Source organism: Hyaena hyaena, unplaced genomic scaffold (genome assembly GCF_003009895.1).
Source record: "Hyaena hyaena isolate Hyena2069 unplaced genomic scaffold, ASM300989v1 scaffold_8, whole genome shotgun sequence".
Lineage (NCBI taxonomy): Eukaryota > Metazoa > Chordata > Mammalia > Carnivora > Hyaenidae > Hyaena > Hyaena hyaena.
Window position 1 is genome coordinate 1636046 of NW_024080640.1, and position 25681 is coordinate 1661726.

Consider the following 25681-nt stretch of genomic DNA (forward strand, 5'->3'; position numbering starts at 1 on the left):
AGTACTATCTGCCTATCTAACATAAAATTCTTCCATCCCTGTGGACGACAGCTATTGCCAGGCACATCCTGGTCTACCTTCTGTATAGCTATGTAGAGCCTGTGACCCAGAACAAATGGAAAAAATTCCATCAGGAGGTAAGAGATGTCTGGAATCCTCACAGGTAAGGATTATGCTAGGAGAGCTGGGTGCCATTTATTTTCATTTAGATGTATCATATGCCCCTAGTAATAACTCCTGGTTTGTCTTACCTCTTCAATCATCCTGAATTTTCACTGCTTCTTGAGCTTTGGTAAGGGTTCTCTTTAAAAAAAGAAGCTAATATTCATAGTATAATAACAAAGGCAAAAGAAAAGCAGCTCCAAATTTTTGTTTTTCAGATAAAATCCCTTATTTATGAAGTCTGTCCATTTCTTTCTGGGAGCCTAATTAGGAAAATAATTGGCTTCTGACTAGCAGATCATATTTACTTTCCATACTAAAGATGACCTCATGCAGACCTGCCCACTCTCTGTTTCCAAAAGACCTTCACATGGGACCCCAACACATTGGCCAGCACCCACGTGGACTTGAATGTGAGCTTTCCTGCTGGCATGTTTGGGGGTCTTCAGGCATCATGTCTCCCTCTTCAGTCTGTCCTAACCATTCCCAGACATGCCCACTGCCTGAATGTTAGTATCTTCTCCTTGGAACTATATAGTCCAACTGATAATCTTTTTAGAACACAGCCCCTACTGTGCAGTAGCAGGGCTGCCAGAGCTGCCAGCAAGGAGCTGGCACATTTCATTTGCACTCCAGGTAATACTATCACTCTGGTGTTTCACATGTGACTCCTCCAAGGACACAGTAGTGACTATTCTAGTGGCTGAGCCAACCTTAACCCTGCCCTCTTCTTGTCTTTAGCATGCCCACTCCTTTTGTCTGTTGCCAAGGACTAGACAAGATCCTCTGTGTTCCAAATCCGGCTTTATTGAGGAACTTCCCTCTTGCCACTCCACCTGTGACAGTTTCTGGTCAGCTGAACTTAAATGGAATTTGAAAATGAAAGTGACCAATGGTCTGTTATGAAATGCTGTGGTGCATGAAATAAGATTATGAGCAAGCTTGAGAATTAACAACAGATACCGTAACCTGGTCTAAACATATGTCACTTATTCAGGAAGGATAAGTTCATTCTTAGACCCAGATCCAGAACATTTAAGGACATCTTTCCCTTCCTGATCACTTAAAAACTCTGTCAGTAACATGTGCAGAGTCAGACCTGCATTCTTGCTCCAACCTCACCATTTACTGAATGACCTTGGACATGATCCTTAGCTGCTCTAAATCCAGGGCAGTCTCAGTGCATAATAGAATTCAAGAGAATGGTGCCCCTAGGGTTGTGCAACGGCCCTGCTAAACCTAACTGCCTCACCTACAATGAAGGAACCTTCTCTGTAAGGTGATTGTAGAAATAATGTATATATGTGAAATTCCCAATTCTGGTGCCCTGGTGAATAGTAAATACTCAGTGAACAACAATGTGTTCTCATTTTTATTATGAATGAAAATTCTTCTCTTGGAGTTTAGCTAAAACCTAGGATTAGAACTTCAGTATGTGTGGATAAAGTACGATACACAGAGTAGGGAGGTAGGCTGGTCACGGGAATGTGTGTTGGGAGCAACATTCATATGGAGTCCGCACAGAACAATGGTTAGTCCTCTCCGTGCTCTGCACATGCCACGCCCATGTATTTAAACAAGTAGTGGCAAATAACCATGCTCCCTCTCCCCCACCACCGTCTAGCACCCATGGCAGATGTTTCTGGTCACAGCACTGCTTTGGCTCAGGGCTCAGAATCTTCTCAAAACAGGATTCCTAGGAGCTACTACTAGTTGAGTCAATTTGGCACTTGCACTGATACCTATTTGCCATTCTTGTTCTAAGCTCTCAAAAATTGTCTAAATACCATCAGGATGGGGGGTGGGGCTATCAGTTAAGTGTCCGTTCATGAGATCAAACCTGGCATCAGGCTCTGCACTGGCAGCACGGAGCCTGCTTGGGATTCTCTCTCTCTCTCCCGCTCTTTCTCCCCCTCCCCCACTTGCTCTCTCAAAATAAACAAACATTTTTTTAAAAGTTTTTAAAATAAATAAATAGGAGCGCCTGGGTGGCTCAGTCAGTTAAGCGGCCGACTTTGGCTCAGGTCATGATCTCACGGTTCGTGGGTTCAAGCCCCGCATCGGGCTCTGTTCTGATAGCTTGGAGCCTAGAGCCTGCTTCGGATTCTGTGTTTCCTTCTCTCTCTGCCCCTCCCCTGCTCACGCTCTGTCTCTCTCTCTGTCAAAAAAAAAAAAAAAAACTTTAAAATTAAAAAAATAAATACAATAAATAAATAAATACCATCTGGGGTTAGCCAGTCATTTTTCTTTAAAGATTGAGGAAGCAGGGTATTTTTGCCTCAGCGTCTGCATGCTCCTACACATTAGAACCTCTTCTTTCTAGGCAGTGCCACATTCAGTGGAAAAGTAAAGGTCTGGACGTAAGGCCAACAGAGCCCCCCCCAGTGCACAGAGCCTCTTCTAGACTTGACTAAGTCATGGACAGATAAGGCCAACTGTCACCAAGACCCAAAAAGCCAGGATTCCACACAAACCTCATAGATGTCTAAGAAATAATGGCTTCAGTATCTTTGCTGTGCAGTTGAACTGCCATACGGGTATTTACAGGAAGTTCTGCCAATACTCGCAGCTCTCCATGCTTTTCTTTCTACTTACACAGGACTTCTGACCTTGCTCATTTCCTGATGTCACGGTGACTTGAAAATAAGGGATATAGGGATGACCTGTCTAGATCCTAGCTGGCCCAGGCTTCCCTGTCCTCTGATGGCATAGCATTTGCTCATTTTTGTCCCCATGCCACCTTTCCACGGCCACAGCAGTCTACAGTTGCCATAGGTTTATCTTTGATCTGTATTAACTTGGGAGGGTTGGAGGATAGTGGAGTGCCAGGCAGGAGCTCTAAAGAAAGATCTAGGTGTTAACCAGATGGAAAAAGACAAGAAAAGGACCCAAGACGAATCCTTTGGGACAGTCACCTGCAACAAGAGCAAAAGCTATCTATTGAGCCAGGAATGAAGAGTTGAAAGGAAACAGCTTCAGTGTGCCATTTTTCTTTCCAGGTTAGCATAATGCCTCCCTCTTCTCCCTCTGCCTTCTTTCGATGCTGTGGAATACTATCTAGTCGTACCAGAAGAGGGTCTTGGCATTGAATATACAGCTAAAAGTGGAGATTTTGCAGGTAAAACCCAACAGGTCCCTCCACCACTACTAGCAGCCTGTATAAGCCACTTTACTTCACAGCTTTCTATAGTGTTGGTGGTGCTGGGATGCTATTACCTCTCTGGTTAAATAAATCTAAAACTACTGACCCAGGATTTTTATAGCAATGCTGCAACCCTATATGAGGAAATGCAACAAATAGTCCATTACCACTGATTGGATATGGATTTTTGGCCTGGCCACTTGCCACTTGGTAATTTTAGAATAGGGTCACTTTCGGAACTGGAAGATTCCTTGTAGGAGGATACTGGTGTTTGCTAAATAGTGTTTCTTATCTTCGTGCCTTCTCACAGCCATGCTCCCACCTCCTGAGTGTTGGGCCAGTCTCTCTGTCTGCCTGGCAAAGACAGCCAGAGCTCATCCTTCATCACTTTACAGGGCTGCAGACGTGGCCATTTCCGAACACCAAGGGTGCACTTAACCACTTCCTCCTTCTAATATCAGCACTTCCACTCTAAACACATCAGCAGCTTTGTAACTTGCAATTTATTTTGCTCTACGTTTTGGCCCTTCAGGTTTTTTGTGGGAGGAAGGTGAGGGGACTGGCAAAGTGCGTTGTTGCTGATTTCAGAATTATACCCTGACTCACTGTCTCAGGAGGAGCCTTTAAGCAAGAGTGCCAATAGCATCCTGAAGGGCTTTAAAGGTTGGGTTCTCTTTCATATTTGATGTGTGACTGCCTGCTTGATTTTACCATCTGCAAAATGGGAGCACTCAGCCCTCTTCTGCCTGGAGAGAGCTGAACGGTGATTATGAAGGCATGTTATAGAGGATCCGAGGAGCCCCTAGATCTCCCACTCGTCTAGGAGCGAATCAGCACACACAAGCTAGGGCCCTGTGCTACCTGGAGAGGGACCCACAGTTGCTTTGTTTTTTGTTTTTCTTCTCACCTGCATCTGAACAGGAAACCTGGGGTCCTAGACCCTGAGATCTGACCATTGTTTGCCACATGGGTCTAGCTCTCATTGGTTTTCCCTTACTCTCTGCCATAAAATCTGTCTGTTAACACTGCCCTTTTCTTGACATGACTTTGAAGCAGTATGTCCTAAACAGAAGCTGTCCCAAAGCAGTGAGTGGTTCTCAGTCTTCCTTGTAGCCAACTGGTTGGACTAAGCCCTGAAAATCTGACACAAAATGCTTATCTTCCTGTTCTGAGTTTTTAGGCCTATCTATTGTAACAGTGTGTACTGTTTCCTGGTTCTCTGAGTGAGACTGATTTCCATACAGTTTGTCATCTTGCCTGTTTGTGTGTGGTAACTGTCCCAGGATTCAGGTCAGACCTCTCACATTTTGGCCCCTGCCTCTGATCTTTATGATAGGTCTTTCAGCCTAGGGTGTTTCCGAGGATAGGCTTGAAACCCCAGAAGCCATTCTCTTTGTTATTATCAAGTATGATACAAAGACAGTTCTACTTTATCAGCTTCCTGCCTAGCTTGTTTGGGTAGTTGACCCAGTGCTGAGGGTCCGCATGGCAAAGCTGGAGTTTGCCCTCGAAGCTTTTGATTCTTGTTTTCCCATCCAGAATCACAGGCAGGTGTTGAGCTAGCCCAGCTAGACACCACTCAAGTATGACAACGTCAAAAATTCATGAGGCCCTGGGACCCATAGTACCTCTCGACATACAGACTCCTAGCCTTGCATCAAGGGAAGCCATATGGTTTCACATGCCCTGTTGCCCTGATGAGGCACAGCGCCACGTGAAGTGCAGAGGGAAGGCCCCGGGACTTCTCTCTGTGGCCAGCCCTTCAAGGTGTGAGGAAGGGCTCTTCGTGACACATTCACACATGCACGCACACACACAAGCATGCCTAATGCCCAGTGATGGAGGGACCAGCTCTGGGAATAAGCAGCATTCTCAACCTGCCCACACTTCTTTCATCTGTCCTTCCGCCCTGATGCTTTCACCGTCCCCCTTGTGTTTCTGTAATTTGTACAGTATCATTGAAAGGTGTTGAAGAGATCAATAGCAATTCACCTTTTCCATTATTGATTAAAGTGATGGCAAGTAAAAATGGCAGGCAGTACCAATTCATTCATCATGAGCTGGCCATTTCCTACCAGGCCACCAGTGACCTCTCTCTGCCTGTTAGTTGCTGAGCCGCAGCTGAGATTACGCAGGTTTCTAGGCTGCTTTAATAGGAATGAGAGAAGCACTGTGTTTGGCTCCTACAATCAAAGCCGAGTGAGGAAGGAGACTGCAGGTAATGAGCAAGAAAATGAACGTGGAACATGTTCTTCAACTCTGGCTTCATTTGAGGGGTTCGCCACACATGCTGTACTCTCAGGGAGAGGCAGGCATGACATCAGTTGATGGACATCACTGCCCCGCCCAGCACTTGCCTCTCCCCTGTTCTCCCGAAGGGCGCAGCCTTCCTTTATCTTCCTACGCAAGGTAAACAACGTAGTGAGTGAAAAGTCCGTGACACCTGTGAACTCGCTCCGTTTCTGCTGAATGTACGGAGGTTTGTCATTCCAAGACTTCAGGTAGTAACTGTGGCTCACCCTGGGGGAATGTGGGGTGCCTAGGGTTGAGCTGAGTCAGGTGAAGGAAAGGTTCTTGTGCTTAGGAAGGGTCCGCATCTCCCAGGGGATGGAGAATGCAAACAGTTCTTAACCACTCCTCAGCTCTAGAAACAAACGGAGGAGTGTGTGTGTGTGTGTGTGTGTGTGTGTGTGTGTGTGTGTGTGTGTGTGTGTTTCTGTTCTCCCTCAATGGAAATACCCTCTGACTGTTGAGAAAGGTGATGGAGTCAAGACCCAGGACATTTCAGGTGCCATGCACTAAAGAGCTCGTTTTTAAAACTGCATCTCAAATGGCATACTTACTGCTTCACTCGCCTGGGGGGTGGGGGGGTGGTTACCAGGGGTCTTAAAAGGGCAATTAGCACTGACTACAAAGGCAAAACTTGATCTTACCTACTTTTCTCTGCATGTACTGTAGTTGGAATGTTGTTGGTTGTCTAACACACACAAACACACAGAAACAGCTGCTGCCCACCACACGCAGCAAGTTCGCTCAGCACTGTGGAGGGGCTGGGAGGGCTGGAGTCCAGGCACGGCACGACCAGTCCCCAGAAACTGCTGTCTGCTGCACTTTGGCTGAGGGGGGAAGTATCCTGGGAGTGCCTGGAAGCTCACCCTGTTCATGACCTCTACCCGGCAAAGGGAGCAACTTACCTGAGCGGGCAGTTAGTGGTAACGAGTGGGACTTGCACTTCACCAGAGCTGCTTGTTGCCATCAGGGAGCTTGCAGTCTTTTGTGTCAGCCCAAGCACACAGCCAGGCTTTCAGGAGAGCACTGCCATTGCAGTCCTGTCTCCTGAGTGCCCAGTGGGTTTAGGTCACTGTTTTGGATGCCCCTCTCCCACTAGGGAGACTGCAGCAGAAACCCAGTGTCACTGTGTCGGGTAGCTCTGCAGTCTGCACATGCCAGACCTGGAGAAGGCCGCCAGCTCTCTGTGAAGCTGCTTAATTACATGTGAAGCTGCCAGCAGGACGATTGTTCCTTTCCCATGGATCATTAATAAACCATTCTGGCCTGCGTAGATGGGGCAGGGGAAGTCTCTGACAGTTCTGTCACCTTCTTCAGCTTTGTTGGACAAGTCTTCCTCCCTTTCAGTCTAAAGCATGCAAAATGGCTGGGAATGAGGAGAGGTAGGGGAAAGAAAAATGTAATTCCATATAATGCACATGTTTTTCTCTTAAGATGGAAAGTGGCCCCCTGCTTTCAGATTGTCTTGGCAGCCAGAGTACAAAGGGTTCAAGGCTTGCCATGGGTGGGAAGTACTAGTGGCTCAGCTCCTAATATTTGCAGCAAACTATAGACTGGGCCTGATTTGGAGACGAGGCAGCGAGTGCAGCAGGTGACCAACAGCCCTGCCCCACTGGGGCCGGAGATCGACGCCATCTTCTTCTGTCAGCCAAGGCGGCCTCATTCCTGCTATGCCTGAGCACAGAAAGCATTTATGGTGTTTTAGAAACCTCTTTTTTAAGCAAAGATGGAAGAAGGCAAAGCAAATATAATATGGGAAACCCAGTGTAGTTAGAAATATTTCCCTGTCAGACAACCTAGAGCTTTTCCTTTGTTGGTTAGAAGAATTTAGAATCTACATTTCTCCATAGAGCATTGAGTGCAAAAATTAAAAATGGGTTATAAATAGAAATAAACATGACCTATGCAGTTTCCAAGGACTTGAGTATACAGCCTTCAGAATACTGAATTAGAGCCTTTGGTAGCTATCAGGGCTCTACAGGTTACACAGTCCAATCAAAACAGTGCCCAGTAGTTGAGAAAACTAAGGCATAAAGAAGGTATTATTTGGACACATTCACATAGTAAGTTGTGGGAGAGTTAACATCTCCACATTCCCACTGTATTGATCTTACCTGTACCCTCAACAGTCTACCAGACAGCCACCTGTTCATCCACTGGCAGTACAAGTAATAATGGAAGACTGTGACAGTGGCATATAAAAGGGAGTGGAGTGTATCTGACAGAGGCGGACAGGAGAGATGAACACGTGCATTCTCTAAATTGTGTTATTTTAGTGAGAAAAGGACGCAAGGCTAAGTCAGAGGAGGAAGTCACCCAGGGCCTCAGCATTCAGTGAAGAGGACTCTTACTAGACAGGGGTACAGAGAGAACGCACACAGGATGAGAAGCCATGCCAGAGAGGGAGGAGTACAGGTGTCTGACAAGCCTGGAATTTTCCATAGCTTTTCCTGATTAGCGATCGTAGAAAAGCTGTTATCTCTTCATGCCAAAATCTGAGCTTCAAAATAGCCCCAAAAAAACAACCAGGGAGTACTAAACCGTTTTAAGTTGAGGGGCTTTCTTTTTCCTTGGGGTGGGGAGGCTTACAGTCTTGTTTGCTGCCCCGCCCCCCCCTCACCTGAGAGAGTTGCAGGGCAGGGGCAAAATTTATTGCCCGCTAACTCCTTGGGCAGAACTTCAGCTCAGGCACTGTTTTCCTGGTCACTTTCTGCCAGGACACAGGGTGGGCCCCTGGGCATCATCCCTTGTCCCCAGCATCCTGTGCTCTAAGGCCTGCTTCCTCATTCTCTCAGGAGGCAGATCCAGAAGCCATGCCATGTTAGCAGGCCCTGGGCCTTGACCCCACCCTATAGCTGAGGCTGGTTACCCGTCTCATTAGCAGTGATGTCTGTATGTCTTTCAAGGACTTGTCAAGTGGGGGAGGAACAAATCACATTTTCCGGCAATTTAATTTTATTAACTCTGGTTTTTTTCCCCCTTTTCCAAAGCACAGCTAAATGGAGCTAAACATATACACAAGAGCTATATTTAGTCCTGATGGTGTGGTAGAGTAGGGAAGGCACAAACATAGAGGTTTATCTGCTACCTAGTAAACACAGGGAGGTGTCAGGGCTAGAGAATTCAATAGTAATAATAAGCATTTATATGGTGCAATGACAACTTTGATACAGGGCATAATTTTCTGGGGATTGCTATTAATTGTGCTTCTGCCTATGAGCGGCCCCCTAGTGAGGGGCTTGGAACACCACACAGAGTTAAGCTATATTAAACATCAATTAAAACAGCGTAAAATAGAAACCAAATAAAATCTGCAAAGGTCAGAATGGCTGTGAATGAGCAGGCAAGGCCTTGAGGAAGAGGGGTTAGGGCCTGCTGAGTCTAGTATACTGGTGCCCTCACACTTCCAGCTGCTCAGAGCTGCTTTGAGCTCCCTGGTTTCATAGGTTTGCCGGAGAGAAGGATGGTACCCTCTAGCTTCCCTCCACTCATCTCTTCCCCAAAGGGGAAGGGGTCTCAGAAACTACTCATCGTGGCCAGCAAAAAGTGTGAGAAGACAATCAATCTACCCACGCCATCCAATAGGACCTTCTGCAGTGATGGAAACATTCCTTATCTGCGTTGCTCAGTAGAGTAACCACTAGCCACTTAAGGATATTGAGCACTTGAAATGTGGTTGGTGCAACTCAGGCACAGGATCTTTAGTAAAATTTTAAATAGCCACCCGTGGCTGTGGCTAGCATATTGGACAACACAGGACTGTAGACAGTCCTCGCCCACAGTAAATATTCAGACAATGATCCATGTGCACTGCATTCTTCTTCCTGAACCAATCTCCACCTTTCCCCATACCCCTGAATGTCAACGCTTTTTTTTTTTTTTTTTAAACCCAATCCTTCCATACCATCAACTTTAGCTTTTAGATTCTTTGATAAGGGCCATACACAGTGCCAAGAAATGAGAAAGGCCAATGCCTGCATCAGACCAGACAGCTGTGGCCTTATCCTTGGCTCCTTTTCTCCTGGTATCCCCCAGTCAAGCTAAGAGTAGGTGTTTCCCACTCCCCCAGACAGAAAAGGGAGTGGTTCTAGAGCTGTGGCTAAATGAAGATCACAGATCTGTGGTGCTATCACTTTTCCCACTGAACATCTGATTCAGTTGCTGAGTCTGACCCTTGAATTCTCCAGAAGCGGAGACTGTAAAATTCCCAGGTCATCCAGGAAACTCACACCTGACATTCTTTGGTCCTTTGGCACCTAAACTGAAAATACCTTTTCCAGTAGTTTTTTAAACACTTGTTAAATGCGTAGAGTGGATCTATTCGTTGGAATGACATAGCTAGTGTAGTTGAACAGAGCACTATACTTGTAATAAAAAAAAATTCCATGTGTAAGTCCTGGCTCCTCCATTTACTAAATCTGCGACCTTGACAAAAATCATTTAACCTCTCTGCGGCTTCATCTTCCCACATAAAAATAAGTGTGCCAGATTAAATGACCTTTCGGACTGAGAGGATCTAGAAAAGAGATCCAGAGAAAGACGCACTAATTGCCGTGAAGCCCTATATCTCCACTCAGTTTTCCCCTCTGATGTCAAGCTTGCATTTCAAGTACCCCTTTCCTCACCTGCGCCTCACTGGGACACCTCACCTGTGTGTCTAGTTAGCACTGACTCTGACTTGTAAGTTGTCCTGTAGCACAGACACACCCGGAGCCAGCCATCATCTCCTGTGCTTATTATCACACTCAGTGCAACCTCGAGGAGTCCCAGACGGTCCCCACATTACTTTGAGTCATCCTCATAGTTGGCATTTTGGCCCTTTTGGGAAAGAAGCAAGAGGTTTCTTGGCTTGGCCAGTGGGTCTGTAGAGCAAAAGAGGGGTTTGGGAATTAACCTATGTGTGCCAGTCATCCTGGCTGGCCAGCTGTTTGCCAGGCCCCCCTCTACCCAGCAGTCACTAGTTACTGCTCCAGGGACTGTCCCCAGCCACCCAGAGCCCCCATGGAGCTGCCTGCTCTGCACAGCTCACAGAGGGCCTGTAGCATCTCTAATTGAAGAGCTGGTGAGCGGACGCCCTCAGTGGAGGTATTTTTAGCTGCAGTGATACAGCCTCATCTTATCTGCTGGATGTTTTGTTTAGTTGTGTGTGTGTGTGGTTTTTTTTTTAATAAAATAAGTAAAATTGAAAGCTGTGGTCTGAAACCCTAGTGCCAACGCCCGAGAAGTTTTGGCACACCCCCTCACCACAGGCCTAATTAATCCTGTCTAAGACCAGGTGCCGAAGCTCTGAGTTTGCCAGAATATTAGGCCAGAGAGACAGCGTGTACAGAAGGGACAAGAGCTAGAAATATCTAGAGGAGGCATAATGCAGGCTGGCCTGGTGTGAGGTACGGAGGGCCTTCTGAGCAACCTGAGCAGCCCCTGGGAATGACTCTTTCCAGGCCTCTTAGACCCTTAATGGATCTCAGGGATCGAGTAAGGGGGCCTGAACTCCTTAGGTTATGCGGTGGGTCCAGTTCTGTACCTTGCTGACATGGTGCTTTTGTTTTCTTTCTCTTTATCCTGTTCTGTGACTTGTCACCTTTACCTTGGCTTTTTTATTATGTACCGTGTGAACAGGGGCTAAAGGACATTCAAGGAGCTTGCATCAGACCCTTGAGCGGGATCCCAGATTGATGGGGCAGTGGTTCTCAATCCTGGCTGCACATTGGAATCGTGGAGTATGAGAGGTTTAGGAAGGATACTCCTACCTGAGCCTCCCTTCAAGATTCATCAAGCACCAACTTTCTATTTTAAGATCCCCAGGTATATTAGGTGATACCAAGGAATAGTTGTTGATGTTATTAAGTGTGATGATGGTATTCTGGTTATGTAAGAAAATGGCTATGTTTTTTAGAGGTGCATACTGAAGTATGGAAAGGTGAAATGACATCATGTCTGGAATAATGCTTTAAAACACATCAGCAAAGAAAAAAGGGGGATAGATTAGGCAGATAGGACTGTTTTGATGATTGTTCGATCTGGATGTTGGTATATGGGGGTTCATTACTATTCTCTCATCTCAAGTGTTTCAAACTTTTCACATCAAAGGTTTTTTTAGTAAAACATGTTTTTAAAATAATTTAGAATCTCTACAGCTGACTGTAATGTTCAGCTAAGGTTGAGAACTAGTGGCTTCGAAGATTAAATTTGGATCCCCACACCCTAGGTCAGCTCTGATTGGGGGCTCTGGATAACCTTAAGAGTGACCTTTCAAGGTATATTCCCATAAGTAATCTGCACCCTCAACTCTTCAGTAGGTGAGAAACAGGATGGGCACAGGAACAAATCACGCCTGTGTCTAGAATCAGACTTCAGAATGGATGACTAAACAGCTTCGTCTGTTCTACCGAGGGACCTCAGTTTCACCCAGCCCCGAAAACTGTGGTGCTCTGTAGTTTCCCTGCCTTATCCCTTGCCGGCGCCCCTGCACACCACCCTGAAGACCTCTCTTCTCACACCGGGGATACAAACGACAGCTATGCTGTGACAGACGCAAGGGAAGGAGGGCTCGGGTCTCCGCGGTGTCCAGCACCTTACCAAGCGGGATTTTGCTAAAGCTGGGGTGGGGAGAGAGGGGCTGAAATTGCATCTCCCTGCCCTTCTCCAGAGAGCACGTGCTCTCAGTTGGGATTGCAAGTGTGTGTCCTCGGATGTCTAGCCCAGCTCCCGAGCAGTATTTTGCTCTGGCTGCTCAGCAGGTGGGGTAAATAGAAGCTAGCTGCAGCCAAACTAAATGATGCTCTGGAGCTTCAGGCCAGAAGCTTCTGTGCTACATTTAAATACCACAGCCTGGCTTACAATCCCGATGTAGCACCTCTCCATCCATGAGCAAGCAGCTGGCCCTTCTGTATTCAGGGGCCTTTGGGATTTATACCTATAAGCAAGTCTGTGTGTTGCTATGTGAAGCTGAAGCCAAGGGAAAGCTACAGGCGCCCCACGGTCACTCAGCCACCCCAGAGCTTTGCTACCAGTAGTATTTACTGAGAGCCTGGGTGCCCTTCTTCCTCCTCCCTGGGAAAGACTTGGAACAGTCCTTTCAGTAACTGCCAGCTTAAGAGACATGCAGAAGTCACCCCTGCACCTCTGAAGGAGGGCCCAGAGCATGCCTTTCGCCAGGGTCTGAGTCACTATTGGCCCTGCCACTGTCAAGTGCCTACCTCCAGCATTCAAACAGGGAGTTTCTTCCTCTGCCCGCTCATAAGAACAAGTAGCCTCAGAAGCACTCAAATTGCAAACTCCAAGCCATGTGGCCTTCACTGGACTGTGTGGATGGGAGGAGGCAGAAGCTCCTCTTACCGCCTCCTAGTGCACAGCTGCCCCATTGCCGCCAACCTTGGGCTACCATCGCGTTGCTTGCCCCACTGCAGGCCTCAAGGGCAAGGACCAAGTCTCTCATCTCTATTGTTCCCCAGCACCTGGCATAGTGCCAGTCACCATTCTGGCTCTAAATAAGCATACAGATGAGTAAGTGAACCAAAGGAGGGCAATGGCAGGGAATGCCAATAGGACATGGGTTAGAAACCTAGCATTTTAAAAAGTAGTTTCTCATTCATTGAGCTTATGAACCTGAACTGTGTGGCAATCTGAGCCCTGCCTGAGTTAGCTTGCAGAGCAGCCTGTATGACCAGGGAAGGTTTCTGATGGGTAATGGCTAGAGAGAAACATACTATTTGGTTTTCTTTCCACTTTCCTTTGGAATAAATGATATCTACCCATGCCTTGGTTTCTCCCATTTGCTATTCATGGGCCTCTGAGCAATCTGTTCCCTCGTGGCTCCAAGGAGGGTGGCCTGTTTGTAAGAGGGTTTCCCTTTGTCTTTCCAAGGCAGTCAGTCTTGATACTTCGTCAGCTCTCATAGAAGTTACTCCTTCTGAACCTTAATGAAACCTCAGGGGCACTAGCTTAGCTAAAGCAAAACTGTATATAAGAAGTGCTGCTGTAGTTAGTGACACAACTGTCCTGCCTGTCAGAAACCACTGTGACCACTGAGTCGTCCCTTGCTCCCTCTAGACTCTAGAGCAGAGGCTCTAATCCCAGGCCTACCCTTTAATCACCTGTATATATTTTTAAAATACCAAAACCCTGTCCCCACCCCTAGAGATGCTGCTGTATTTGACCTAGAGTCAGAACGTTGGTATTTCCTAATGGCTCCTCGGTCCTGGCAGTATGTACTTGGGACCAAGAACCACTGTCTCAGAGAGTCTTCACTAGAAGCAGCTGTGATAGCACTTGAACTTCCTAGCCCCCCCCACTACCAAGGAGGGTGCAAGAGAAGAGCATGTGATTGCCTCTTGTACACGCCCCATGTCGCCTTCCTTAGCTAGTTCTGACCCACTGTTCCCAGGCTGTATGATCGATGATGCGGTGCTGCCGTGTCACCTGCCCTCACCGCTCACGCACTCTCACACAGCCCGCTGCTCTTAACCTTGGGCAGGCAACTGGAGCAGAGATAGATATCTGGGGACAGTGGTTCGATTTTGTTTCAGAGGACATTACTGAGGGAGAACAATCCAGAACTGTCTTTGCGACTTAAGATGAATATTTCTTTTAAGATTTTAGCTCAAAGAATGCTTGCCCACTGGCTCCCAGATATCACACCCCATCCTTCAGGAGCAGAAGAGTCTGCCTTAGCAGTGAGAAGCAAGGCCAGACACCAGTTGAAATCCCAGACAGCTTCCTACCCTCCTTCCAGATCTTGTCAGATATTTCAAGCTTTAAGTCCTTATTCGTGCTCTGCCTACTTGGCTGGCTGTTCTTGCACTTGAGCGGCTTGTTTGCCTGGACAGGTCCAAGCTGTCTGAGCCATCAGCAGCTGCACCTCCTCCCTCGCACCTTCTGTCTGAGCCAACCTTGATTCACAGTAGTGCAGATGGCCCCAGCCTCATCCAGCGACGTCTGCCACTCCCATCCCTCTCCTGCCCTGCTTTCCCCTAGATGAAGGGGCCGGGCCAGGCCTTGCCCACAGGTCAACCTGGGGCTAAGATGAAGACCACTCTTCGTTCATGCTCTGGCATATTAACCAGGAAACATGACATTAATTTTACCTGAAGTACAGAGGACAAAGGCGCAGCAGGGTCTAATACTTTTCAGTCTGCCTCAGAACGAATCTGTTTTTGCAAATATGCTTAGTTCCACCCACTCTGCTTCCTAAGTATTACTGGGAGCTGAGAGAGATTGAGGGAGAGATGGTGCCAGATATCACCTTTCCTTCTTTTCCCTCCCTCTCCTCCCTTAAAGCAGACTTGACAACCTCTTGGTGCGCCACCTGTCAGCTCCTCAGTCCAGTTCAAAGTGCTGAAAGGTGGTGCCCTGTGACCCACCACTGTTATCAATCCGTTTCCCTTCTCCTTGTCCATCTCCAAGACAAGTGAGGTAACAGGGAACAAATGTGAGAGGGGGTGTGGGTGACCTTGTACAAAAGAACGCTGTGCTGCAGTAGCCCTAGGGCCTCACTCTGCCTTTCTCCTTGGTAGCTCACTGCTGAGCCGCAGGCAAGGCGCAGAGTGTCCCATTTAGTAGGTTCTCTCTGAGAGAGACCCACAGCCACACCCTCTAGCCACAGCAGCAGCAGGGAGGGAGCACTACTCCCCCTGTGTGGTTTGGGATGGGGTACACAAAGCAAATACACCAGCTCATTTGCATCACCTGTAACCCTGAGGGACGCCAGCAGCTTTGGAATGTCATTGGCTCAGCGTGCTGATATTCACATGGTTCGTCCTGAGGCTCACTTAGCTGTTACATTATTTCAGGGCCTTTTTTTCCTATGGAGAAAACTGTCCCAGTCCTAGGCTGCTTACACAGGAATGTAAGCCCCCAGTGCCAACCCTTTTATTATAGGGGAATATCAGAACTGAGATATATTATCCCTTGGGGTGTTTTCTTCAAGATAAGGATATTTTTAATCCTCAATAATGATAAAACATCTCTGTTGGCACCTACAACCAATAACATACTGACTGAAGAAAACAGAGGCCACCTGAGAGCTATCTGCTCTTCTCTCCATAGTTTGAGGCCAGGCATTTGGTGAGTGCTCTCTGTCCTAGTGAGCACTGGGCCGTGTGGGGGGAATGGGATCAAGGGGCCTTATTCCACTCCAGATGTCTTGTACCTACTGCCTAGGTATGGGGTCTGCTCTCTTCTTCCCACTTGTCAGGTAAGGAAGAAAAGATCCTTTGGTGTAGTCACCTACCCAAAAACCTTTTTGTTTCTCTGAAGCCACCTGATAGTATCACCAAGCTGGTCAATTTCATGTTCTTCGTGGCTTCCCTGTAGCATATGTTGCCCCAGCTTTCTGCTACAGTTGCTGCTTAACCTCCTAATCACAGGAAATCTCTTTTGGATCTATTGTTGTCTCCCATGACCACATTTTAGTGACTTGCCTGCTTTTGTTTTTGATCCACAAATTCTAGTCCGTTAAAACTGCTGGACTGAGAGTGACTCATGGGCACTCTCATGAATCTGGTTCTCAAGTCCAGGTTCTTGAGTTGGGTCCCAAGGACCCAAATTGACAGTATTTGCCTAAACTCTGAAAGAAACCATCAGATTTATAGCCAGAAACCTGTGACAGATACACCGCCACCCCATCCCCACTTATATGAAGGAGAACAGCCCTGGAGTTGCTCAGCGCAGGTCAGGGAGACAGTGGAGGGGGGGGGGGGGGCAGTGTGCTGCCTTGCCTTCCTGCTGGGCCCTTCATAACATAAGAGCAAGTTCAGAGTGCTTGGAGATCGGGACAGGGAGGTTCTGCCCCCATCTTCTGCCCTTTGTACTCACTGTGGACTGCCTGCCTGGAAACCTGCCACAGCTCCCAGACCTGCCCGTGCTGCCTCCATCACCTGGGTGTCCGCTCGATGCCAGAATGCCCTGGACCTGAGAGGGTGTGTAAGGATAACTGCTAAGTGCTCAGGAAGGTTTTTCCAGTTGTCTCAGTTTGGGGCTGCCTCTCAGCCTCCATGTGTTGCGTTCACTAAAGTTTTAGACTGGAGAGATGCCTCTGTTCTCCTAGGGGACAAGTGGGGAAAAGATTGCCCAGCTGACATTTCCAGGATCTTAATTCCAAATGGAAAAACCCACCACCAGGCTCTCAGTGTCTCCTACTCTACGCAGCACACCTGATTCCACCTGAGGCCATTTCACACCAGCAAAGGGAAGCCCTAGGGCCAGCAAAGCACCACTCATGGGCAAAATCTTCACCCTCGTAGCGTTCTGTAAACTGGAGCAGTAAGGCCTCATCTTCCAGAATGGAAATGAAGTGGAATGACCTTGTGGGGTTGTCAGGTACAGCACAGCCAGCATTTATATGGGTTGTTGATTTCCACATATTAAATGGTTCTAGTTGCTACTGAACTCCCTCACTTCCCTGTGATGGTCGGGGTCGGTATCAGCCATGGCATTCGTGCAGAGGTGGGGGAGAGAAAGCTTTGCTTCTGCTGGCACCTGAAAATGGTTCTCCGTGCAGCACAGAGCTGCCCGTGGGGAACTGCTGAAGTGGCACTCAGGAGAATCACCAGGGAGACCCCTCCATCTCCTGCCAAGCTAAACAAACCCTGTCCATGCACTACTCTGAATCACACCTCTCTGCAGCTTCATTCCTCCTTCCCCAGCTCAGCACACTGTGCCGCCTTACGGGAAAGTCCTGGGTGTCCACATGAGAGGCACATGAGGAGATGTGGACTGATGTAGGAAGGGGAGTGCCGTTCAGTCATCTTTTAAGTAGAAAGGAAAAGGTCATCAGAGCTGTATGGGGCCTGGGTGGATTATTGTTGACTCTGCCTTGCTGCAGCAAAGGGGCCAGCACTGGGCACTGCCAGCCCCATCCAGCTGCTGACAGACCAAGCACAAAGAAATGCATGCTCCGTGCACACAAATGGGTCTGCATGTCAGCGTGAGCCCATTTTTAGCCCTTGCCCAGCAAGGACAGCCCATGACATAGTAATTTAATTAAATTTGCCTCCCTCCATGGCCCACATATTTGAAGAGGTTTGGGGGGAAATGGATCTGGCTGAGGAACATTACCCTGCTGCTCTGGCACTGCCCCAGAGCCCAGCCGCAGTACCATAAAGGGTCTTGCCATCCTGAATACGGCCCAGGGCATCTGTCTGCACTGCAGGCTCTCTGGCCAGGCTGCCTGCTGGCACATCTGGCAAGGCAGCCTCTAGAAGCATTCCGTCTCCATCACAGGGAAGCCACCAGGGGCAAAATAAGGGGACTTCCTACCCCCTACTAAAGACCTGCTGCCAAGAGCCTCAGCAGAAACTAGGGCCACATTATTAGCTTTCCCCACTGATCTCAGTGTCTGAGAAGGGAGAGGGCAGAATGGGAAGACACCACAGCCGCAGTAATGGCTGTCACCCCAAATTCGTGTCAGCCCACCTCCCTATACTTCGTCCCTGGAATTGATCCATATTTAGGAGCCCGAAATTGATTCCACTGAACTTATTACCATGTTTCACATCTCAAATGCTCATCAGTTTTTGTCCAAGGTGTCTGAGCTCAGTCCACACCCCAAAGACCTACCTGCCCCTGCTTTCCAACCAGCCAGTGCTTGTCTTACATTGAGTTCATCACTCCTCAGGAGGCACCTAAGCTTTCTCTTCCTCTTCTCCCTCTTGTCCAGAGTTCCTGCCCTTCTCATCTATCAGTAACCTCTAACGTCTTACTCAGCCTTTTATATCCTAGGTCAGCAGTACCGCACCTGCTAGAAGAGAGCATCCTTTCCCGTTCTCTTTCTCCCTCTCCACCAAGAGCACATCCTCCTGGCTGGCTAATCTCTCCTGCGTAATGATAGCAGCACCTCCGAGAGAAAGGGAATTTCTCTGGCACAGTTTGTCTCAACACCAGCAGAACACAGGCTGTTGCTTAGGAGTGGGAATCATTAGAGTCAGGCCATTATTGGAGGGGACCAGTCTCTAGGGGAACTGGCAGAAATTACCACTCCTTAATAGACAAAACTCATTTGCTTTAAGCCCCTGCCCTCCTCTTTATTTCTCTGCATTCTCCATCTCCCTTCTCTTCCCAGCTTTGAAGTCAAAAAGAGAGGTAACACTATCCCATCCAAGATGGCAAATTTCTGCTAAATTAACTTGGTTAAAAGATCCTTGGTTGAAAGCGGCTGTTCTTTTAGAATGTTTCTATTGGGACTTGGCTTGAAACCATCATGAAGGAGACAGATTCTAATTAAATGTATGTGATAAAATTATAGCCAGGACCACTTCATTTCCCAGGAGAGGAGTTGTTGATATGGGGGAAGAGGAGACATTTAGTAGTTTCTTAGACCCAGTTTCAGGGAAGGCTCCGAGTCAGCCTGGGCCATCTGAGCTTTTCCCTGCAAGGGTCCCCTCACTTACACAGTACCAGGGAAGGCAAGAGATGTGGAAGCCGGACTCCAGACTCCTCCACTTCTCAGTGGTCATCTTGACCTTGAACAGACCTCTAACATGATTTAGCTACTGTATGCCTTACCTCTATAAGGATACAAGTTCTTTACCTTACAGCTCTTTGCTCTTGTGAGAGAAGGGGGAATGGCATAAGCAACAAATGTTCCTTTTAATTGTTGCGTGTTTGGGCTGCCATTGGAACTCGCATGCCTTGGAACATTTGTGGTTGAAGAGAAAGGAAACGTTGCCTGATTCCTCAACGCTAGCTGTTTGAATGAAGGCATGAGTGGGCACCGTCTCAGAGCATTAAGCACAGAGAAGGTACTGATGTGAAAGGCCTTCCCCTTCCCTCCCTGGAAGCAAACTAAGGGATTATACCAAATCGCAAACTCCAGGGGCACTCATCACTTTGTAGTTTCTGTAAATGGCACCCCAGATTTGTCAGTCACCGTGGCGCTGCTGGTGTTCAGTGGTAGCGCTGGGTTGAGAACCCAGAGGCCAGAGACCTGGTCTCTGCATCACAGCTATGTGACACCTGGGGAAGTCCTATCTCCCCAGCCTTCATTTTCCTCATAAATAAAATAAGGGAGTTCAGCTGGGTTTTCTAAATTAATTTGGAAATTACTTTCACTGTCTCCACATCTCTGAATTTTGAAACTATAAACCATCACTCTGTCCTCAGTGTCTTGTCATCCCAAGATTGGCCAGCCTTGGTAACAACCCCATGATGTGGAGGTGCCCTCACCTGACATGATACCATTGGTCAGAGGAGATGTGGACCTAAAACAGGAATGTGGCAGAGGGACTAAGGAAAGGGAAAGCTGCCCCGCAGCCACAGCAGGCTAAAACAAGAAGAGTATGGAATAAGCCAGTTCCTTATTCTTCTTGTTCTCATGGTTCTCTGTGGCCTCAGAATCTTCTTCTGACACACATGTATACAACACGCCCAGTAGGTGCAATCACTTCCCTCATCAGAGTAACAACAGGAATGCAAACATGCTTTGGGATATCTCAGCCTTGCCATGTCTCCAAGCCCCCCTCCTCATTTCTAATTAAAAAATTAGAATTCCCTGATTCCGTTAGCAGTCTCTTCCTTGGCCCTCCCTCCTTTCTTATTCCAGACTCTCCCAATTCATCCCCTTAAAGAGATGAATTGGAAGAATATGCTGTCATGTCAGAAGGAAGCCATTGTCAATTCTCACAGCAGAGCTAATAGGATAAAGTATTATCCGACTTCCCCTAAGTCCAGAAATTAAGACTTCTTGCAATGGTAATAGATTATAACTTGTAACCACTGCAGTTGGTAGGCTGCAGGAACAGCTGTTAGTATCTGAGGCCTCAGCTCCATTTCTGGAACTGCACTGGGCCTTCTGTGAGGGACACACTGAGCATTCCCGCAAACACTGCTGCGCTCTCCGTGCAAGGAACTGCCCTTGCAAAGAGCTGTCTGTAACTCATTCAGTTCACCTACAGGGCGGAATCTGAGTGGGAGAAGCTGCCTGAATGGTCTTAATGAACCTGGATTAGTAGGTAGGTGAAGGGAAGAAGCCAGGCCCTTGAAGACTCTAGGAAGTAGTAGCCGGAGGCCAAGAAACCAAACTTTGCCCAGGGAACAGTTAGTGTGTGAAAGCTCTTCTCAGTCACCCTTGCTGACTCATTGAGCAGGTAGAGTGACTTAATCTAGTGACTGCATCAGTGCCAGTGCAGACATGCGGAAACCAGGGGTGAGACCTTAAAGGAACTTTAAGAGACTATAGATGAAGGAGTTGCCTTGGAAGAGGAAATGCCTGAGAACTGTTGGAAGAAAGAGCCATCCATCTCCTAGAGTGGAACGATCTTGCAAAATTGTCCTAGGTCCTATCATGGCAGATGACTGTACTCAGATGGGGATTATGGAGGGAAACACCCTGGTATAACAGTTATCGGGGCACTTGGGTGGTTCAGACAGTTGAGCGTCTGACTTTGGCTTAGGTCATGATCTCACAATTCGTGAGTTCAAGCCCCGTGTGAGGCTCTGTGCTGACAGCTCAGAGCCTGGAGCCTGCTTCAGATTCTGTGTCTCCCTCTCTCTCTCTGCCCCTCCCTGCCCCCCCCTCTCAAAAATAAACAAACATTTAAAAAAATTATTGGAGGGTGCTGCTTATTAGTGGTGTTATAAGGAGGTGAATACGTATTAAAGAAACTAGTGAATCAAGGACTATTCCTTTGACGTTTGGTAATTAAAACTTTAGTAATTGTTCTAGTATTGTTCCTAGGTACACAGAATGCATGACCATGAAAGGCTAAGTACTACTCTGCTCCATCTAGTCCCCCTACCTGGCATTAGAGCAGCCTCTCCTCTCCATGCTTCCCTACTGGAGGGTCAGGAATCTTAGTGGGTTAGGTAAGTCAGGGAAGACACCATCCTCTCAAATGCTAACACTGTTTTGACAAGAGCGCTTCTCCCAGGGAAATCCCCCACAGGCCTCAGCCTAATCTCTGACTCACCGTCAGGGTCCGTGTGCACTGAACTCCTAGTCGTCATCATTTTTATGGGAAAACACAATTTATATAATACTCTACCTCTGGAGTAATACTCTTTTTGTAGATAAACAGTGACTTGTACCCACTTCTCTCTTCCTGTGTCTTTGCCCTAATAGAAATGAGGAACCAGGTTCAGTGCAGACCCCAGAGGGAGCCGGTCAGGGTGAGGATTAGATTACAGTCCTGAGGACTGGGTTTCCCTCAGGCAGTTGGCCAGCCTGCAGGATAGAGAACAAGACTGTTGTGGGTAGGTGGTTTAGCCCAAGTACTAACAGCAGAGCTGGCATGTACCAGAGTATAAAACCTGTGATCATCCTAAAATCTAATTTTAGGAAATCAAAATGCATTCTCTCTTACGCTTCTCTTGGAAAGTTGATCTCCCTGCTTTTCTTCTTTGTTCCATGCCACAAATATCACACTAACAGTCCTCCCCCATCCAGGGTCCAGCCAGCCTCTCGCTTGCTAGGACGGTGGAATCTCACTGGCTTTCCTCCTTAACTGCATTGCAGACCCTTAGCCTGTCTATCTGCCATATAGTTCCACTCTGCTCTCACTTGCTGAAATTATGGTCTTCTTTTCTGCCCTTTAATTCTGCTGTGAAGCCCCAGTAGCTCCTCTGTTTGCTGCCTTCTCCCTCCAGGTGCCTCAGCCCTCCCCTGCCCCACCCTTGGTAAGGCGCCCTGACAGAGAAACAGGGATAGGTGGACAAGCCTCCAGGAAGCGTATCGTCTTAGGAGAGGACCAAGGTTTCCTAGGGAAAGGTTTCCTGGCCCAGCCCTCAGTGTGTGCATCACGGCCAACAGCAGCACCTTTCCTTCCTTCTGGCTTAGCCAAGGAAGGTAATCTTTTCCTGGACTAAAACGGCCCCTTGGGCCAGCTAGAGAGCTGGATTAGGGAACAGAGCACAAGGCGCTGGTTTCCTGGAGGGAAAAGTACAACCCCTCTTTCCCTCTGGGCCTGGCCTTAGATACATGGTCCTGTCCCCAACTTCTGGGTAAGCATCATTCTTCTCTGGAATAGCTCAATAGGCCTGTTCTCTCTTTGGGCACAAATGAGGTTCTAGAATCAAGGTGGTGATTGGGGCTGGTCAGTTGGTCTGTATCCTTATGTTTATCATCAAATAACTACCACCAATACTGCGTTACTATATGATGTCAGTCACCACTCTTAAGTGTGATTTTATACATATAATTTCACTTTTCACAACAACCTATGAAGTAGTGAGACGCAGATACTAATGCGTCCATTTTACATATGAATAAACTATGTATTTATCCAAAGTCACACAAGTAGTAAGCGATGGAGCTGAGATTCAACCCAGGAAATCCAGATCCAGTCTATACTTGTAAGCACTGTGCTGTGTTGCTTTGCAAATCCGTATGTTTCACTAATCTGGTTCCTGAAGTATTCATCCCTGTTCCAAGAAGCAATTTACTTCATTTTAATTTAAGCAAAGATGAAAACAACCTTAATTCACTGCCCAAACCATTCTCACCCCCTCAGGGGTAAAGGGTGCTTTCTGAATGCATGGCGACCAGGGAGGTGCTTTTGAGCCAAAAACTGCCTTGCAGTTTAGCTGAGGCAGGATTTAAAAATGGCGTGAACAGTGCCCGCATTAGCCGGTGGCATGGAGTGCTGAGTGCCAGCAGAGGAGATAAAATCAGACATATGTTTGGATATAAATGTTCTCTCTTCTTTCTTCTTCTCTAATTTTAATCCCTTGCTGCCTTGTTACAGTAAAATGTTGGGGCCTTAATTGTAGGCTCTTGCCCCCTGAGGTAGTAGTTTAGGCTGTGTAAGTCCCCCTTAGCCCTGTCGTAGTCTCTGTCCATCTCCACAGAAGGAAGCCAGAGCTCTCCACTGTTAATGGCTATGGACTCTGGACCTCTTCCCCACCAACAACAGGAATTGTTTTGCCAGGGACTCTTTACTACATTGTTCCACCCAGCACCCAGCAAGTTCTTGGCCTCAATGCATGTTAAACAGCCCTCATAAAGCCACTGTCTCTAGACCTTAGAAGCTGTACAGTCTACTCTCCCTTCTTTGATAATAAGATGCAGCATGACACCAAAGAGCAATAAAAGGGCTGGAGCGAGCAGATGATGGGAGTGGCAGCCACAGCCTGGCACTTAAAGAGCTGGGGCTGGGGTAGGTACAGTGGAAGAGAGAAGTTAAGGAGCCGCCTGGTAGTCTCATTGTTGAGCCAAGTAAGCAGAAACCATTCCACTAGAGAACTTGCTCCGATAGGTGCTTGAGGACCTCTGTCCATCCTCAACTCTGCAAAGCTTCCAAGGCTGAGGTTGGGAGAAGGCCTTTCCCTTTGTGGACACCCTCCCTGATCCACATCATCCTTTCTCCAGCAGCCGTCTGCCACTGAACTCCGAGTCGGAAGCTGTTATGTATAGTCCTGAGGAGCTAACCCCTTAGTGAGCACACATGGCCCTTCGGCCAGCTGTGGGGTCCCTGTGGTCAGAATTCTGGTCAGACCTTGGAGGGCAGCAGAGCCAGTTCTGAAGGAGATTGAGCACCTCAAAAAGGAGAAGAGAACACAGCGATATCTGGAGGAAGGTCCATTTTTACTGCATAGTGACAGAAAGAAATAGGTTCTGGACAGCCCAGAAGAGCCTGAGTGAGAAAGGCACATTTGACCTGGGAGTCCAGAGATCTTGGTTTCAGTCCCACCTCTTTGACTGACTAGCAAGCAGTGTGACCTTGGAGGTATCTTTCAGTTTCTCTTGGGCTGTTTCCTTGACCATAAAACGTAAAAGGAATAGACTAAATGATCTCTCATGGCTTTTAGAAAATTCTTTAACTCCATATAATCAGCAGCAGTCTTTCTCTCTTACGTGTTGCTACAAACTACTCCCCTGAAGAGCTACCAGCCCATGTCCCATAGCCTGGCCGCCAGGCCTGAGGATGAGTCACCAACACAGCATGAAAGCCTGCACTTTTGGTGCTCATGGGACTCCTCTCTGAAAAGCCGTCCCAGGTGCCTGCTACAAAGGAGGCAATACCCAACATCGTGGCAGTGGAGCTTTGCTGCCTCAAAGCTGAAACGGTGCCCAGGTCAAGGAGTGGGCCCAGAGCAGAAAGGAACTACCCTTGTAGCTCTGAGGACACTCACACCTGGGAACCGTATCCTCAGTCTCCCCCACCTCCTTTCAGGTTCCTTCTAGAAAGAACTTCTTCCTCAGATCCCAAGATGGCAGTACACTCAAGCCCCCAGGACAATGTGTTTGCTCTTAGGACTCTTCCCCAGGAATGTTTTAGGACCATTTCCGTACCCTGCCCCCCTGCCCCCCAGAACTCTGGTTCAGCCACAGGCCCTTCATCATTCCAGAGCCACTGTACACTCCCTAACTATCCAAGTAGCTGCCCAGAAAAGGAAAGGTGTGAGGAAACTGGCCCTACATCCTCTGTTTCTGAAGCAGCCACTTTGTCCACAGTTGCCTCTGAATGTGTACCCAAGAAGCTGTTCTGAACAGCCTGAGCTGTCTCGTGGCACTGGGAAAGGGATAATTTTTGCTCTTTCAGCTGGTCCTGGCCAAGTCCCACCCTTTACTCTGCTGCAGCTTTCTGGTTTTATTGGGGGTAGTAGCTACGGTGATAAAAGAGAGCCAGAGGGAACATATATTTGGAGCCCGGAAATGTGAGTGACTGTTTCTAAAGGTGGGCCATGCATGCATGCTGCCACAAACACGGAGACCCAGAAAGGACACTTATATACCCAGGGGATTCAGAATTGGCCCCTTCTTAGCCAACTGCTGCAAAGTGCCGCCTGCCTCTCTCCCTGTTCAGTGCCAGGGAGATCACACCCACTCAGTCCCGATTTCCTGCATTAGTATGAAAGCGCTGAAGAGACGCAGGGTCCCAGTTCATGCAGCCTCCCTGGACGTCAGTACTCGGTAAGCATCAGGAGACAGACACCCACCACCACCAAGACATGTTTGACTATTTAGCACCCAGAGAACAGAAGAAAAACTGCCTGTGGGAAATTTAAGCCAAACAGCATTATTGCAGACCTCTTAAATCCAGGTCCCCCAGGGTCTCTGGGTAGAGCTGGTGCTGCCTGACCAGCAGCTTCTGCTGAGGTGGCATTTAACTTCTGGCCCGGTCCCAGATGCTGAAGCTGACCCATTTCCCCTGC

At 47.9% G+C, this 25681-nt stretch overlaps 1 protein-coding gene across 1 annotated transcript in view; it reads left to right on the forward strand.

The window, feature by feature from the left end:
• The window catches only part of SND1 (staphylococcal nuclease and tudor domain containing 1), a 409429-nt gene that overhangs the window by 320613 nt on the left and 63135 nt on the right, over positions 1–25681 (forward strand). The window lies entirely within an intron of this gene.